The sequence below is a fragment of the Canis lupus genome, chromosome 15, assembly GCF_048164855.1.
Source record: "Canis lupus baileyi chromosome 15, mCanLup2.hap1, whole genome shotgun sequence".
In the NCBI taxonomy this organism is placed as follows: Eukaryota; Metazoa; Chordata; class Mammalia; order Carnivora; family Canidae; genus Canis; species Canis lupus.
The window spans coordinates 48623990-48640822 of NC_132852.1; the positions used below are offsets into that span (position 1 = coordinate 48623990).

The following is a 16833-nucleotide window of genomic DNA, read 5'->3' on the forward strand; positions in this document are numbered from 1 at the left end:
GAGGAACAGAAGAAATATAAATCAACATGCACCAGTACAAAAGGCAGATACTAATGTCATGTGCTATAGGCTCTTCTCCTGGTTATCCTTAATGTTGAATACAGACGGTCAAGAGATCCCAGAAAGACTATTCATTCATAAGGAAGATAAAATAAAGATCTTCCAGTAGTTATAAATCCCAATTACTATATATGACATTTTTCTTTTAAATTTATTGGGATTTTTTTTTTAAGATTTTATTTATTCGTGAGAGACCGACAGAGAGAGAGAGAGAGAGAGAGAGAGAGAGAGAGGCAGAGACAAAGGCAGATGGAGAAGCAGGCTCCATGCAGGAAGGCCTGACATGGGACTGGATCCCGGGTCTCCAGTACAGCTCCCTTGGGCCAAAGGTGGCGCTAAACCGCTGAGCCACCCAGGAGTCCCACTTTTAAATTTACTGTAGGGCAGCCGGGGTGGCTCAGGGGTTTAGCGCCACCTTCGGCCCAGGGGGTGATCCTGGAGTCGCCGGATTGAGTCCCACGTCAGGCTCCTTGCATAGAGCCTGCTTCTCCCTCTGCCTGTGTCTCTGCCTGTGTCTCTGCCTGTCTTTCATGAGTAAATAAAAAAAAATGTTTTAAATAAAAATAAAAATAAATAAATAAATTTATTGTATTGTGACCAGAGTACCTATGGACAACGTGTTTTAGAAGAAATTAGAAGAAAGTTCTTTGGGCAGCCCAGGTGGCTCAGCAGTTTAGTGCCGCCCTCAGCCCAGGGCATGATCCTGGAGACCTGGGATCGAGTCCCACGTCAGGCTCCCTGCATGGAGCCTGCTTCTCCCTCTGCCTGTGCCTCTGTCTCTCTCTCCTCTCTGTTTCTCATGACTAAATAAATAAAATCTTAAAAAAAAAAAAAAAAAGAACAAAGTTCTTTGAAGAATCCTGTATTTTTACAACTTAGAAGAGGATATGAAAACCATTTTTGAAAGACAAGGTAAACACGGAAAAACACTGAGGCAATTCAGCTGACACTTATGTTCACATGTTGTTTTAAACACAGGTGTTTAAATATGCACCTATGTATATATTATGCGTATATACTATAGTACTACAGTACCCTGTATATAAAAAATCACATATACAAGACATTCTGAAAGAACAAAATCAGGGCAAAATATTTTTAAATGTTTTGCTAGTCATGATAGCTTCATACCACTATCCTCTAATGGTCCAAGATGTAATATACATTTAAGGCATAGTTCATCATTAATTCAGAGGATGTCAATTTCAAAGAGGGTTTTTGGTAATTTTGAAACTTTTAGGCACTTATTAGATTTGGTTAGAAAATCACCTATGTTAACCTCACAATAAGACTGATAAAGAGCCTATGAAGTATCAGTTCTACCACTCTAATGCTGTTAGCTTACAAATTAGTATTATCTTTATCATAGCTAAAAAAAAAAATTGAGACTTCAAAGATTCAAATAATTTAGGGCTGGTTGGAAAATCGAGACTCCATCAACTCCATATACCTGATAAAATAAACAATGGAACAGCAACAATTACAGCTTTCCATAGAATAGAGATCTTGCTGGCTAATCTACCACTGACTGCATATTCAGGTGCCAGGAAATGACAAGTATCTATCCCTCTACATAACACTAAAGAAGTCATCAGATATGAAGAGCCCTGAGGAGCTTTCCATATTTTCCTAAACTTGGGAGGAGCTGAGCTATTAGCATCCAACCTTGATGACAGACTTAAATACAACTCTCTATGCTATTAATTGGAGTTAAGGATCACTTTTTATAATTATTACACATACCCTACAACCTATAACTAAGGGACTCTCCAGGCTGCTGAAACTGAGGCGCTTTCATGAGTGGCTTCCATATGGGAATTCCCTAGGAACTGAGATCCCAGGGCTTTATGTCCGGGTCCTGATAATGGCCTACCATGATCTTCAATTTTTCAGTCATTTTAGTTAAAATCAGAGTCTACAACCCATAAGCCAACTCATCCAAGAACATGTAAATTGTATTACAATACGTATGTATGTGTATGCACGAGCAAGCTAGGGGTGGATTGGAGGGGGGAGTGTCACAATAGGGTCTGCAGTATAGAAATCCTATTACTTCCCTTGCAGCTGTGTACAGTTTGACAGGTTGTGCAGCACAAGGAACTACTTAATTTAAGAGGGCAAATGGGGATTAATATGCATTCCACTTCCTAAGGCATGTAATCCTTGGTACTACAGGTGACAAGTGAACACATATTCCTAACTCAGATAAAGTAACTTTTAGACTTACAGCAGCCTCAATTCCCCCACTCTTAGAATGCTTTGTATACAATATGTGAAATGCAGCCATTTGAAATGCTTATTAATGACAATCTACTTATCAAAGTACTTTAACTTAAATTCTAATGTTTTCCCCTCAACTCAATAAATTATGTTACCTCGTAATGTGGGACACATATATCCCATTTTGGAGACTACTGGTCTACTATGTACTTGAAAATACAGGAGTAAATTTGAAAAAGGGGTCAAGGTTTTAGGAAGAAATGTAGGGCTCATGCAAGTAGGTTGATAGTTTAACTTGGTGAGATCTCTAAGAAAAATCAGACAAAAATCTAGAGATCTGGGACACCTGGGTGGCTCAGCGGTGTAGCGCCTGCCTTCCGCCCAGGGTGTGATCCTGGAGTCCCGGGGTCGAGTCCCACATCGGGCTCCCTGCATGGAGCCCACTTCTCCCTCTGCCTGTGTCTCTGCCTCTCTCTGTGTCTCTCATGAATAAATAAATAAAATATTTAAACACACAAACACACACACACACACACACACACACACACACACACACACGAGGATCCCTGGGTAGCTCAGCGGTTCAGCGCCTGCCTTGGGCCCGGGGCGTGATCCTGGGGGTTTGGGATCAAGTCCCACGTCTGGCTACCTGCATGGAGCCTGCTTCTTCCTCTGCCTGTGTCTCTGCCTGCCTGCCTCTCTCTCTCTCTTTCTCTCATGAATGAATAAATTAAACAAATCTTAAAAAAAAAAAAAACGCAAAAACTACTAAGTATAAAAGAAAAAATGGATAAAATCAGGCAATCAAAATTTAAAACTTCAGCTCTGGGATCCCTGGGTGGCACAGCGGTTTGGCGCCTGCCTTTGGCCCAGGAGGCGATGCTGGAGACCCGGGATCGAATCCCACGTCGGGCTCCCGGTGCATGGAGCCTGCTTCTCCCTCTGCCCGTGTCTCTGCCTCTCTCTCTCTCTCTCTGTGACTATCATAAATAAAATAAAATAAAATATAAAATAAAATAAAATAAAATAAAATAAAATAAAATAAAATAAAATAAAATAAAATAATAAAATAAAATAAAATAAAATAAAATAAAAAAATAAAATAAAAATAAAACTTCAGCTCTTCAAAAGACACCATTAAGAAAATGAACGGGGAAAGAAAGAAGAAAAGAAAAGAAAAGAAAAGAAAAGAAAAGAAAAGAAAAGAAAAGAAAAGAAAAAAGAAAAGAAAAGAGAAAAGAAAAGAATGAACGGGCAAGCTATAGGAGTTAAATATGTATAAAACTGTATCTAACAAAGGACCAGGATATAGAACGTATATAAAGAATATTTACTTATCAATAACGTAACCAATTACTTAACTTTAAAAATCTGCAAAAGACAAACTGAAATTATACCAAAAAGCTATAATAGCTAATAAGCACAAGAAAAGACTCTCATCGTTATTCATCGGGGAAATGAAAATTAAAACCATGAGACTCCCCTTTGCACATCCTAGAATGACTAAAATTAAAGACTAACGACACCCAAACTGGCAAAGATTATGAACCAACTGGAACTCTCATACATCGCTGGAGGGAATGCAAAACAGTACAACCAGTATAAATATACATTTATGACACAAAGAAGAAATTCCCATTTTTAGTATTTACCCAAGGAAATAACATACTACATAAACACTTGTCTACAAATATTTATAACAGTTTTATTCCTAATAGCCACAAATTGAAAACAACAGTATGATTTCCATTAACAAGGTGAATATTGTATATAGAACTGTTTTATATAAAACTGGTAGACAATATGGATCAATCTTAAATACTATTAATTCTTTGACATTGTATCTTGTACTCACAAGGTGATTTACACTTCTCACCAAGAACCCAAAGCAATCAAATCCCAAAATCGACAGTTACATCTTACAGACTGCCAGTTAGTAAAGAAGTCTACAAAAAATTGATGGGTTCTTATTTTTTACTCTTCCCTGGATAAATAATGTGACCCTTTTCAAGGGTATGCTCAATACTCTTGTAAAAACAGCTTAGAGTTTGCTACTCTTTTGCTGAATACACTACAAAATATTGTACAATGTTGTACCATTTCTCTAAGACCAGTTTGTTTTCTGACTTCAGGTACCTATAATGTACCTAAAGAAAATCTGTTTTCTACGTCCTTCCCTCTTTCCTGGATATAACTGCACACTAAGAAAATGGCAGTCATACCTGAGGTAGCTCATCCAACTTTAGCATGTGGTCACTCATCCTCATTCCTTCCAACTGGCAGGCAGCCTTATCAAAGGACAGTTTTGACCCATGTTCTCATGGGGTCTTGGTAGTTACTGTAATTGTATCTGAGCATTTATAAATTATAATACATTCTTTTTCATTATAAACTAGCTTTATTTCTTTTGCATAAAACATTTCAGAAGATTTATTTTCTATGAATTCCAATTAGGGTAACAGAGAACACCAAAAATGGTTTATAGAAATATCAGGTTTGATAATGCTGAAAACTATTATTCTATACCCTGAATTTTGGTCTTAATTTCCTAAGGAATCCTCCTATGATCAATTTTGTTTTGGAATATAACATGGCTTGAGCTAATGAAACACTAGAATTTAATATTATACTCTAGAATTCTAAAACTATGCCAAGTTGGGCTCTCTGGAGGGCTAGGCCTAGAAATCTAATTTTTTTTTTTAAGATTTTATTTCTTTATTTGAGAGAGAATGAGCAGGGAGGAGAGGCAGAGGGAGAGGGAAAAGTAGGTTCCCTGCTCAGCAGGGAGCCTGCCTTTGGGGCTCTGATCCTAGGATCCCAGGATTGTGAGATAACGACCTGAGCAGAAGGTAGACAACACTTAACCAAATGAGCCATCCAGATACCTCTAAAAGTCTAATAAGTATACCAGTGCCTCTAGTAGAGCTAAAATTTGAAAACCACTATCTAAAAGGGACGAGTATAACTGCAACATGATTGTGGCCTCAACAAAACTTGTTTTGTTTGGCCTAAAGAATGGGCCTGTGTGTGTGTGTGTGTGTGTGTGTGTGTTTTTATTTACTTGCCATTATCTAATACTAGAGAAAGCTCACACAAAAATCTGGGCTTCAGACTTCTCATTAAAAGAAATACTATATATATATAGTATAGTATATATTTGTGTATATATATACATCCTTCAATATATAGGATATTCAATATATAGGAATATATATATTGAAGGGTGTATATATATATATATATACACCCTTCAATACTGGCCCTCTGAGGGCACCTGGGTGGCTCAGCGATGGAGCATCTGCCTTTGGCTCAGGTCATGATCCAAGTCCTGGGATAGAGTCCCACATCTGGCTCCCTGCAGGGAGCCTGCTTCTCCCTCTGCCTGTGTCTCTGCCTCTCTGTTTCTCTCATGAATAAGTAAATAAAATCTTTAAAACAAACAAACAAAAAAATACTGGCCCTCTCTTCTCTTACATGACAATCTGCAAGAGCTGAGTTTGCTGCCTGCCTCCCTTTCACTCCTAACCTCCAACTCATAGTTCTCCAACTCATATAACTAGCTTAGCTCCTGTAGGTATTATAGAGTTTGATCCATGAGGACTGTACCCACAAGTTCATTAGGAGAATGAAGAACAGAGATGATGAAATGAACCCTATTTATTTATGAAATGTGCTGGCTAAAGTTTTATCTCAGCTAGTATTGGAGTAAGTTCACAAGGAGAGAGAGGAAGGAAGAACATATTTAAGTTAATAAGATACAGGATAGGTAGTATTTTTAATTTATAGAAAATGACCCTCTTTTTAACAGTGTATTTAAAGAATCATTTGTTAGAGACTCTTTCTCAGCATAAAAACAAAACCATTACCTTCCAATTTATATGCTTTCTTGAATTCTTGCTGGTAATACAAACACCAAGATAAAACATATTTAGACTAGAATCGCATAGAACATTTTGAGAAATCTGGAACTTAAAACCTGTCTCAGAGTTTAGTTTCGGAGCTTTTATTCCCCATGTCATGGCCAGGCACACGATAAACCTTAATTCTAGAATTAGGCAAAATTCAGATCCCGATTGGCTACTAGCCTATTTAACCCATTAAAATTCAAATAAAAGAGACCTCAGACTGTGTCTAAACATTAAGAACTAAGATTTGTTTCACCTGTACTGAATTTCCAACAGGTGGGCCACATGAGAGAAAACAAGAGTGAAAGATCGGAGACTTCAGCCTATTTGCAAGCTAGCTTACCATGGTAGAAGGCAGACTCATGGGTGAGAGACCAGGGACCTTTATTAGCTACTCACAATAATAACGTAGGCCAAAGCTAACATAAACCGAAGCATCGACATTTTTGCTCTCCTTCCCGGAACCCCAGTTCCCACCAGGCAAGGTCAAAGGGCCAGCTGACACCTGCACAGGCAATGGATTGTGTTACACCAGAAGAAACCTAAGCTTAGAGGACCCCAATCTTGTATCGTGGGTACTAAGCATGCCTGTCTTTAACTCCAGTGGACATCACACTGGACCACACGCATGCCTGCTCTTTGCTCTGGTGGAAGACACTATCTCTATCTTCCAAGGCTGATCCTTATACAAACATCTTTCAAAAACAGAAACAAAGGGCAGTCACAGTACCTCCCTGGCACGACCTGCAGAAACTGAGAGACCGCTGGAAAACTGGCTCCCTAGGCCAGATACTGTTCCAAACACAGAATCAAATGCAGAGTCTAACACTACTGTCTGTCTATAGCACCGATTTCATATACCCCTTAACATAGGCTCAATTACTTAATTAGCATTTTATCTCAAACTTAATCAACCAGACCCTCTGAAAGTATACATCAAAAACGAATCATTCAAAAAAAAAAAAAAAAAAGCATCATTCCCTTTCTAATTACTCTCTATTTTTGAAAAGGAGGTAGGTGCTCCCGAATCCGCAAAGTCGCAATTTACAATCCTCATTCTCCTAGGATGCTTACTGCGCTTACTCTGACTCACTTTTTAAAGGTCTCAAACCTGTTAACGCTCGCAATGGGAACGACCTGTCGAAAGTCTCATTACCCAGTAACAAATGCACCACCAAAGAGAACAGCAACGTCCTCATTACCCAGCTGTCGTCTACAAAATACAAGAAAATCCTGCGGGCCGCCCGCCCCCCCCCAAAAAAAATCACTCCCTTCTATTTCTCTTTACCCTTTACCGTTGCGAAAGAAAACCTTCCAATGCAAACACACACACACACACAACCACATACCGTCTCTCTGGGTCCCTCCGTCCCGGCAGAAGGGAGAGAAATCGGGGAGACGCGTCAAAGAAGCCGAAACATACGTGCAGGACAGAAAACAGCATCCGGATCTGCCACGCGTCTCCCCGAAGAAAAGTCCCCGTCGCTTCGTCTTCACCCACCGCCCACCACCCCCGGCTCAAATGACGTGGGTCCGAACCGGGTGATGAGGGCCGCACCGACCGGGACAAAGCTCCGGGGGAGGCAGAGGGCAGAGCAGTGAGCCGGACGCAGCGGGCCAAGCAGCCGAGCGACGCGGCGCAGCCCGCTCCAGCCCAGGTTTCCAGAGTGCGGGGCGCGCTCCTCCAGCCCCGGAGGAGAACGCGGAGCCGCCGCCGCCAAGCCCTCGGCGCCCGGGGAAGTGGCTCGCGGGGCGCGCGGCCGCCGCCGCCGACGCGGACCCTCCTCCTCGCCCCTCCCCCGCCGCGCACCCCCGGCGGCGGCGACGTGACAGCGGGTCGCGCCGCACCCGGGCGCCCGCCTCCTGCCCCGGAGGGGGGCCGCTCCTCAGGCTCCTCGGGCTCCCCGGGCGCCCCGGGCTCCCCTCCCCCCCGCGCGCCCACCTCGGCCGCCTCTCACCTTGGGTGGCGAACGGCGAAGAGCCGCTGACCGGCGAGCCGGGGGCGGGGACGGGCGGCGGGGTCTCGGCCGAGCCCAGCACGGGCGCGGGCAGCATGAGGTAGCGCCGGGGCGCGGGCAGGCAGGGCAGCAGCTCGGGCCCCGGCTCTGGACGTTGCTCGCCCCGGGAAGGCTGCGCCCCAGCCCGCCCTCGCGTCCCCGCCGCTCTCTCCGGCCCCCGCCCACCCCGCCGGCGCCGGCCCACCTCAGCCTCAGGCCCCGCCCCCGCCCCCGCCCGCCCTCTCCCCGCAGCTGAGGCCCCGGCGAGGAGCGCGCCGCCCAATCGCCGCCGCGCCTGGCCAGGGGGCGGGGCCTGCCCAAGCCCGCGAGGCTCCGCCGGCCGCGGCGAGAGGCTGGGAGGTGCGAAGGCGCTTGCCCAGCCCCGCCCCCGCCCCCGCCCCAGCCGCGGCCTCTGATTGGGCCTTGCTGTGCGTGGCGCTCCTCTAGGAAGGTCAAGGGATCGTTTGTTAATGACGGACGGACTAATTGGGTCCGCCTGCGTTAGCCCCGCCCACGGGGGGCGGAGCTCCGCCGCCGGGCGCGCAGCGCGGCTAATTGAGTAACTTGTATCAAAATCCTAGAGAACACGGGCAACACCCTTTTTGAACTCGGCCACAGTAAGTTCTTGCAAGATACATCCACGAAGGCAAAAGAAACAAGAGCAAAAATGAACTATTGGGACTTCATCAAGATAAGAAGCTTTTGCACAGCGAAGGATACAGTCAACAAAACTCAAAGACAACCTACAGAATGGGAGAAGATGTTTGCAAATGACGTATCAGATAAAGGGCTAGTTTCCAAGATCTATAAAGAACTTCTTAAACTCAACCCAAAGAAACAAACAATCCAATCATGAAATGGGCAAAAGACATGAACAGAAATCTCACAGAGGAAGACATAGACATGGCCAACATGCACATGAGAAAATGCTCTGCATCACTTGCCATCAGGGAAATACAAATCAAAACCACAATGAGATACCACCTCACACCAGTGAGAATGGGGAACATTAACAAGGCAGGAAACCACAAATGTTGGAGAGGATGCGGAGAAAAGGGAACCCTCTCACACTGTTGGTGGGAATGTGAACTGGTGCAGCCACTCTGGAAAAGTGTGGAGCTTCCTCAAAGAGTTAAAAATAGACCTGCCCTACGACCCAGCAATTGCACTGCTGGGGATTTACCCCAAAGATACAGATGCAATGAAACGCCGGGACACCTGCACCCCGATGTTTCTAGCAGCAATGTCCACGATAGCCAAACTGTGGAAGGAGCCTCGGTGTCCTTCGAAAGATGAATGGATAAAGAAGATGTGGTTTATGTATACAATGGAATATTCCTCAGCCATTAGAAACGACAAATACCCACCATTTGCTTTGACGTGGATGGAACTGGAGGGTATTATGCTGAGTGAATTAAGTCAATCGGAGAAGCACAAACATTATATGTTCTCATTCATTTGGGGAATATAAATAATAGTGAAAGGGAATATAAGGGAAGGGAGAAGAAATGTGTGGGAAATATCAGAAAGGGAGACAGAACATGAAGACTCCTAACTCTGGGAAACGAACTAGGGGTGGTGGAAGGGGAGGAGGGCGGGGGGTGGGGGTGAATGGGTGATGGGCACTGAGAGTCGCACTTGACGGGATGAGCACTGGGTGTTATTCTGTATGTTGGCAAATTGACACCAATAAAAAAGAAATGTATTATAAAAAAAAAAAACACAATGAGATATCACCTCACATCAGTGAGGATGGCTAAAAGTAACAAGACAGGAGACAACACATGTTGGACAGGATGTGGAGAAAGGGGAACCCTCATGTACTCTGGGTAGGAATGCAAGCTGGTACAGCCACTGTGGAAAACAGTGTGGAGGTTCCTCAAGAAGTTAAAAATAGAGCTACCGTATGACCCAGCAATGGCACTCCTGGGTATTTACTCCAAAGAGACTGATGTAGTGAAACGCCGTGACACTTGCATCCCAATGTTCATAGCAGCAATGTCCACAATAGTCAAACTGTGGAAGGAGCCTTGATGTCCATTGACAGATGACTGCATAAAGAAGATATCTATATATACAATGGAATATTACTCAGCCATCAGGAAGGATGAGTACCTACCATTTACATATAACATGGATGGAACTGGAGGGTATTATGCTGAGTGAAATAAGTCAATTTGAGAAGGACAATCATCATATGGTTTCATTCATATGTGGAATATAAGAAATGGTGAAAGGAGCTATAAGGGAAAGGAGTCGAACTGAGAGGGAAAAAGTAAGAGAGGGAGACAAACCATGAGAGACTTCTGGGAAAGAAACAAAGGCTTGCAGAAGGGGAGGTGGATGGGGAGATGGGATGACTGGATGATGGGCACTAAGAAGAGCACTTGATGGGATGAGCACTGAGTGTTACACTATATGTTGGCAAATTGAATTTAAATTTAAAAAAATAACCACCTTCCTGTAGGAGATAAATGGAATTAAAGAGTCAGTGTGGGGGACCCCTAGGTGGCTCAGCAGTTTAGTGCCTGCCTTCAGCCCACGGCATGATCCTGGAGTCCCAGGATCGGGTCCCACATTGGGCTACCTGTGTGGGGCCTGCTTCTCCCTCTGGTGTCTCTGCCTCAATCTCTCTCTCTCTCTCTATCTATCTCTCTCTGTGTCTCATGAATAAATAAATAAAATCTTTAAAAAAAAGAGTCAGTGTGGGTTTACTAAGAAGGCTTAGTAGGGCAGAGGTTGTTTCAGGCAAAGAGATAGCTTGTCAAGTCAGTAATGTAAGAAGGATCATGGGCCATTTGGGGACCTGTTTTGATTCTGTTGGCTAGCTGGAGGAGACTGCAAGATGCAGGTACAAAGTCTGGGCATCAATCAGGGAAATACAAATCAAAACCACAATGAGGGGCAGCCCCGGTGGCGCAGCGGTTTAGCGCCGCCTGCAGCCTAAAGGCGTGATCCTGGAGACCCGGGATCGAGTCCCACATTGGGTTCCCTGCATGGAGCCTGCTTCTCCCTCTGCCTGTGTCTCTGCCTCTCTCTCTAGCTGTGTCTCTATGAATAAATAAATTAAAAAAAAAAAAAAAAAACCACAATGAGATACCACCCCACACCAGTGAAAATGGGGAACATTAACAAGGCAGGAAACCACAAATGTTGGAGAGGATGCGGAGAAAGGGGAACCCTCTTACACTGTTGGTGGGAATGTGAACTGGTGCAGCCACTCTGGAAAACTGTGTGGAGGTTCCTCAAACAGTTAAAAATAGACCTGCCCTATGACCCAGCAATTGCACTGCTGGGGATTTACCCCAAAGATACAGATGCAATGAAACGCCGGGACACCTGCACCCCGATGTTTCTAGCAGCAATGTCCACAATAGCCAAACTGTGGAAGGAGCCTCGGTGTCCTTCGAAAGATGAATGGATAAAGAAGATGTGGTTTATGTATACAATGGAATATTACTCAGCCATTAGAAACGACAAATACCCACCATTTGCTTCGAAGTGGATGGAACTGGAGGGTATTATGCTGAGTGAAGTAAGCAAATCAGAGAAGGACAAACAGGGTATGTTCTCATTCATTTGGGGAATATAAATAATAGTGAAAGGGAATATAAGGGAAGGGAGAAGAAGTGTGTGGGAAATATCAGAAAGGGAGACAGAACATAAAGACTCCTAATTCTGGGAAACGAACTAGGGGTGGTGGAAGGGGAGGAGGGCGGGGGGTGGGGGTGAATGGGTGACGGGCACTGAGGGGGGGCACTTGATGGGATGAGCACTGGGTGTTATTCTGTATGTTGGTAAATTGAACACCAATAAAATTTCTTTTTTTTTTTTTTTAGTGATAGTCACAGCGAGAGAGAGAGAGACGCAGAGACACAGGCAGAGGGAGAAGCAGGCTCTATGCACCAGAAGCCGGACGTGGGATTCGATTCCAGGTCTCCAGGATCGTGCCCCGGGCCAAAGGCAGGCGCTAAACCGCTGCGCCACCCAGGGATCCCAAAAAATAAATTTATTAAAAAAAAAAAAAAGTCTGGGCATCAGGTTAGAAATCAAAGTGTCCACACCAAAACACTAACCACTAGGACATGCTGGTTATTAGGAGAAGCTAGGAGCATATTATAGGAATCTAAAGGCAACAATTGAGATGTTGCCAGAAGAATTTATACCATTATCAGGGTCAGATAATTGGTTAAACATAGTCTTTTCCTCAGTGGTGATGATTTTCTGGCTATTTTTTTAGTTTTTTTCCTAGTTTATTCATTCAACAAATAGTTATTGAATATTTCATACACATTAGGCACTAGGCAGTGGCTATACAGTTATGACCGAAATGTTGAAAGTGTACTATTGGAGCTTGCTTTTCATTTTGTGCAAGTATGGGACTTGCCACTCAGCAGAAAAGGCTGGTGATGGATTTGAGCCCCGAGGATGGAGTAGGTGTGCCAAATCTGCTACTTCTCTGGTCTAGACCATACCATTTCTTGCCTGATGGCCACTGCATCTGCTTCTCTTCTTGCTGGGCCCTCTAACTAGGATAATTTATTCAACCATTGAGTCAAGTCCCATTATTTCTCTACTCAAAACCCTCCTTACATTGGTCCCATGTGGTCTTATATAAATTTAGAACTCTTTCACCTTTCTGATTTCATCTGCTGCTTTGCTTCAGTGGTAGCAGCTTCTTGGCTGCACATCAGATCCCATCATTTTCTTGCTCACAGCTTTCAATAACTTACTATGACACACTGGATGAGTCAGCCTCGGCTGCCATAATAAAGTACCATAGACTGGGTGGTTAAACAACAGAAATTTATTTTCTCACAGTTCTGGAGGCTAGAATTCCCAGATCAAGGTGCTGGCTGATCCAGTTCCTGGCCAGAGCTCTCTTGGCTTGCAGATTGCTGCCTTCACACCAAATCCTCACATGGCCTTTCCTCTGTAATGTGAGGAGGGAAATGGAGAGGAAGAGATCTCTTTTCATTCTCAGCAGACCAGCAGTCCTAGTAGATTAGGGCCCTACCCTTGGACCTCATTCACCCTTACTTACCTCCTAATGACTCTATCTCTAAATATAGTCACACTGAGAACTAGAATTTCAACATACGAATTGGAGGGGGACACAATTCGTCCATAATATGTGCAGAATAAAATCAAGCCTAGAAGCCTGGAAGCCTTGCACAATCTGATTCCTGCTTGCATCTCCAATCCAATCTCTTACCTCTCCCTCACTGTTACTTCCCTGTAGGTACACAAGGGCAATTCATGGCACATGCCAGAAACCACACCAAGAAATTGTATCTGCATCAATTCAATTTAGATCTTCCCCGGAAGGAGCTCCATTCAGTGATAGCATCTGACATCTCCAATCATACTTGAAGGCCAACCTGTCCTCAGATACAGACAGAACCTATTACGGAATTGTGGTGCTTTCTGTCCTTGGCAGCTATTGCTGCTAAATGTACAACTGAGCCAGAGAATGCCTAGCCAACAGAAGGGTCTCACAGGAAAGAAATAATTTCAACAGTGCCCTATATTCCAGTAGGGATTATATATCAAGAACTATAAAAATATTCATGCACTCTGACCCACTTTGGTAATTCCACAACTGGAGTTTTGTCTCAGAAAAGTAACTTAAAATAAGAAACAAGGACTATATGTATGAAGAGGTTGATAGCACATAATTTGAAACTGCCAAAAATAAAAAAGTGTTAAGCTAAAAATACCCTAAATTTTAAGGAATAGAGAAATGCATATGAATTATAAAATATCAATATGCTGGAATATTTTAGTCATTAAAACAAAAAATATGGTTGTCATGGAAAACATTTTGTATTGTTTTTTAAAAGATTTTATTTATTTATTCATGAGAGACACACAGAGAGAGGCAGAGACATAAGCAGAGGGAGAAGCAGACTCCTTGCAGGAGCCTGATGCAGGACTTGATCCTAGGATCCTGGGATCTCTACCTGAGCCAAAGGCAGATGCTCAACCACTGAGCCACCCAGGCATCTCAGAAAACACTTTTGAAACAAGTTTAGGTAAATAAGAAAATTAGAACTCAAAATCAACGTACATTATAATTCAACTGTATAAAAACTTTGTATATGTTCATAATGACAATAACTGGTACTAGCTGCACATTGTTGAGTGCTTCTTTCCCAGATGCTATTCTAAGCACTTACCTCATCTTTTATACTTACAAAAATCTTTCAAAATAAACATTATTGTCTTGAAATAACAAGAGGCTCAGAGAGCTGAGGTTAATTTAATAAGCAAGTGGGAGAACAGATTTTGAATCCAGATTCGTCTGACTTAAAATTTTATGCATTTTCCTTTCCCAAAGGTACTTTTCCAAAGTTGGAAAGGACAAACATGGAAAAAACAAGAATACAAAAAGTCTAGTTGTCATATAAAGGTAGCATGATTATAAGACAAAATCTTATTTTTGTATTTTATATATTTTTATTACATTTTGAAACTGAATCAATACTTCTTGTAAAAGGAACCCACTATGCAGTCTGGCTCCTCACACAAAACAGTAATAGTGATATCTATGAATTGCCTGAAACATGCCAAGTTCAATGTGTGTCTTCCTCAACTCCATTTACATTTGAATTAACATACCAACCAGTGAGCAAGAGCAATAAATTATAGGCGTTATTGTAGGAGTACAACCCTCTTCTGAAGGCAAACCAGACTGTAGTTCTAAGTTCTGTTATGCAAGCTTCCAATAGAGATAGATAGTCTCTGAGGATCTTTTCCTACATTCCAAGCCACAAGAAGGAAGGATTACTAACTCGCCTTAAGGCCAATAGAAGAGAACTTCAGCAAAAAAAAAAAAAAAAAAAAAGAAGAGAGCTTCAGCAATATAATTTCAAAAGATTGGGGGTCTTTACAAGAAGGGGAAAAGGTCATTTCCCTCCCTTGCTGGTTGATAATGAACTGCAAAAACTCATTAGATTCAGCATGAATGAAGCCTGGTGTATAGATTGGCGAGAAGGTTCTTAGGAGAGCTTGATATGTGTGTCCTGGAATCTGGGAGCATCCATGAGCCTAGAAACCAGTGCTTCCTTCTCTCCTAAAGTAGAAGGCAATGGGGGAGCTGCCTACATAACCACCACCTTGCATTGCAAGTTTACATGTGTTAAATGGTTAAATGGATGTCAAAAGTGATAACTGGGTTTGTGGTGATCTTATAAGTAGGCTGTCCCAAAAGGAAGCCTGCTAGCATGAGGGGATCTCAGCAAAAGGAAACTGTGAGTTCCTCCACCATGGGCAGTTGCTGAGGGGGGATGGTGTTTTAAGAGCAGAGGCAAACAGTATGTTGCCCAGGTTAGGGTCTGAGTAGAGCCTCTTAAATAACTCATAACCTGAGTCCTAACAAGAGAACCAGTCTTTGGGATGCACTGGCAGCCAAATTGCAATAGCACCAATTAGGTAAGTAATTAGTCCCATCTTCTCTGATCCTTCTTCATCTAATTTGACCCTGAAGAAGCCAGAAGCAGCAAATAAATAAAGTGGATGTTTGACTGGCTCAGTCTAGATGTTGGTTGGGGCTGCAGTCATCTGAAGGCTTGACTGGGGCTGGAGAATCTGCTACTTAGGTGACTCATTCATGTGCCTGGTGAGTTGGTGCTGGGTGTTGGCAGGAGACCTCAGTTCTTCACTACATGGAACTCTCCATTGAGTGTGTTTAAGACATGATTGCTGGGGCAGCCCGGGTGGCTCAGCAGTCTAATGCCTGCCTTTGGCCCGGGGCATGATCCTAGAGACCCAGTATCGAGTCCCATGTCGGGCTCCCTGCATGGAGCCTGCTTTTCCCTCTGCCTCTCTCTCTCTCTCTCTCTCTCTCTCTGTGTGTGTGTGTGTGTGTGTGTGTGTGTGTGCCTTTCATGAATGGATGAATAAAATCCTTTAAAAAAAAAAGAAGACATGATTGCTGGCATCCTGAGAGCAAGCAAGTCAAAAGCACATGTCAAAAGCCAAAATATCTTTTATACCCTAGCCTTGAAAGTCATATGCCATCATTTCTGCAATACCCTTATAGAAGTCAGAGGTATTTTGTGTGGGTGGGGATTGCACAAGAGTGTGAATAGCAGGAGGTGAGAATCATTGAAGGGAGAGGTAATGGGATGCCTGGATGGCTCAGCAGTTGGGCATCTGCCTTTGGTTCAGGTCGTGATCCTGAGTTCCTGGAATTGAGTGCCACATCAGGCTCCCTGAATGGAGCCTACTTCTCTCTCTGCTTCTCTGTGTCTCTCATGAATAAATAAATAATTTCTTTAAAAAAAAAAAAAAGAAGGGAGAGATAGTGTTAGGACAGAGCTAAAGTTGGAAGAGGAGAGAGGCTTTGAATGGGACATATGATTGAATATGTAACTTAGACCACACTGGACTTCTTCATATCTGAAAGTGAACACACTTAATGTAAATAGATTTTATAGCTGGAAAAATTATGGGAAGGATTGCAACTAGTGTTAGGTCATTTTCTAAGGCTATAAGTACTGGCACTTTGACATTTGCCACCTGAATATGTGTGGAATCTCCTTTAGATATCACAGTAACTTTATTTAACATACAAATGACATGGTAATGCTGTATAATATTTGCTACCACGTTATGCAATTTAACTATTAATGTGTTACACTTCAAAG

The 16833-nt window shown here is 43.1% G+C and overlaps 1 protein-coding gene across 3 annotated transcripts in view; it reads right to left on the bottom strand.

The window, feature by feature from the left end:
* The window catches only part of PGBD2 (piggyBac transposable element derived 2), an 89786-nt gene that overhangs the window by 38068 nt on the left and 34885 nt on the right, over nt 1-16833 (bottom strand). For all 3 annotated transcript variants that reach the window (XR_012007878.1, XR_012007877.1, XR_012007876.1), the window contains exon 4: nt 13002-13115. The gene's annotated coding sequence lies outside the window, so the exon portion shown is untranslated. The remainder of the gene's footprint in view (nt 1-13001; nt 13116-16833) is intronic.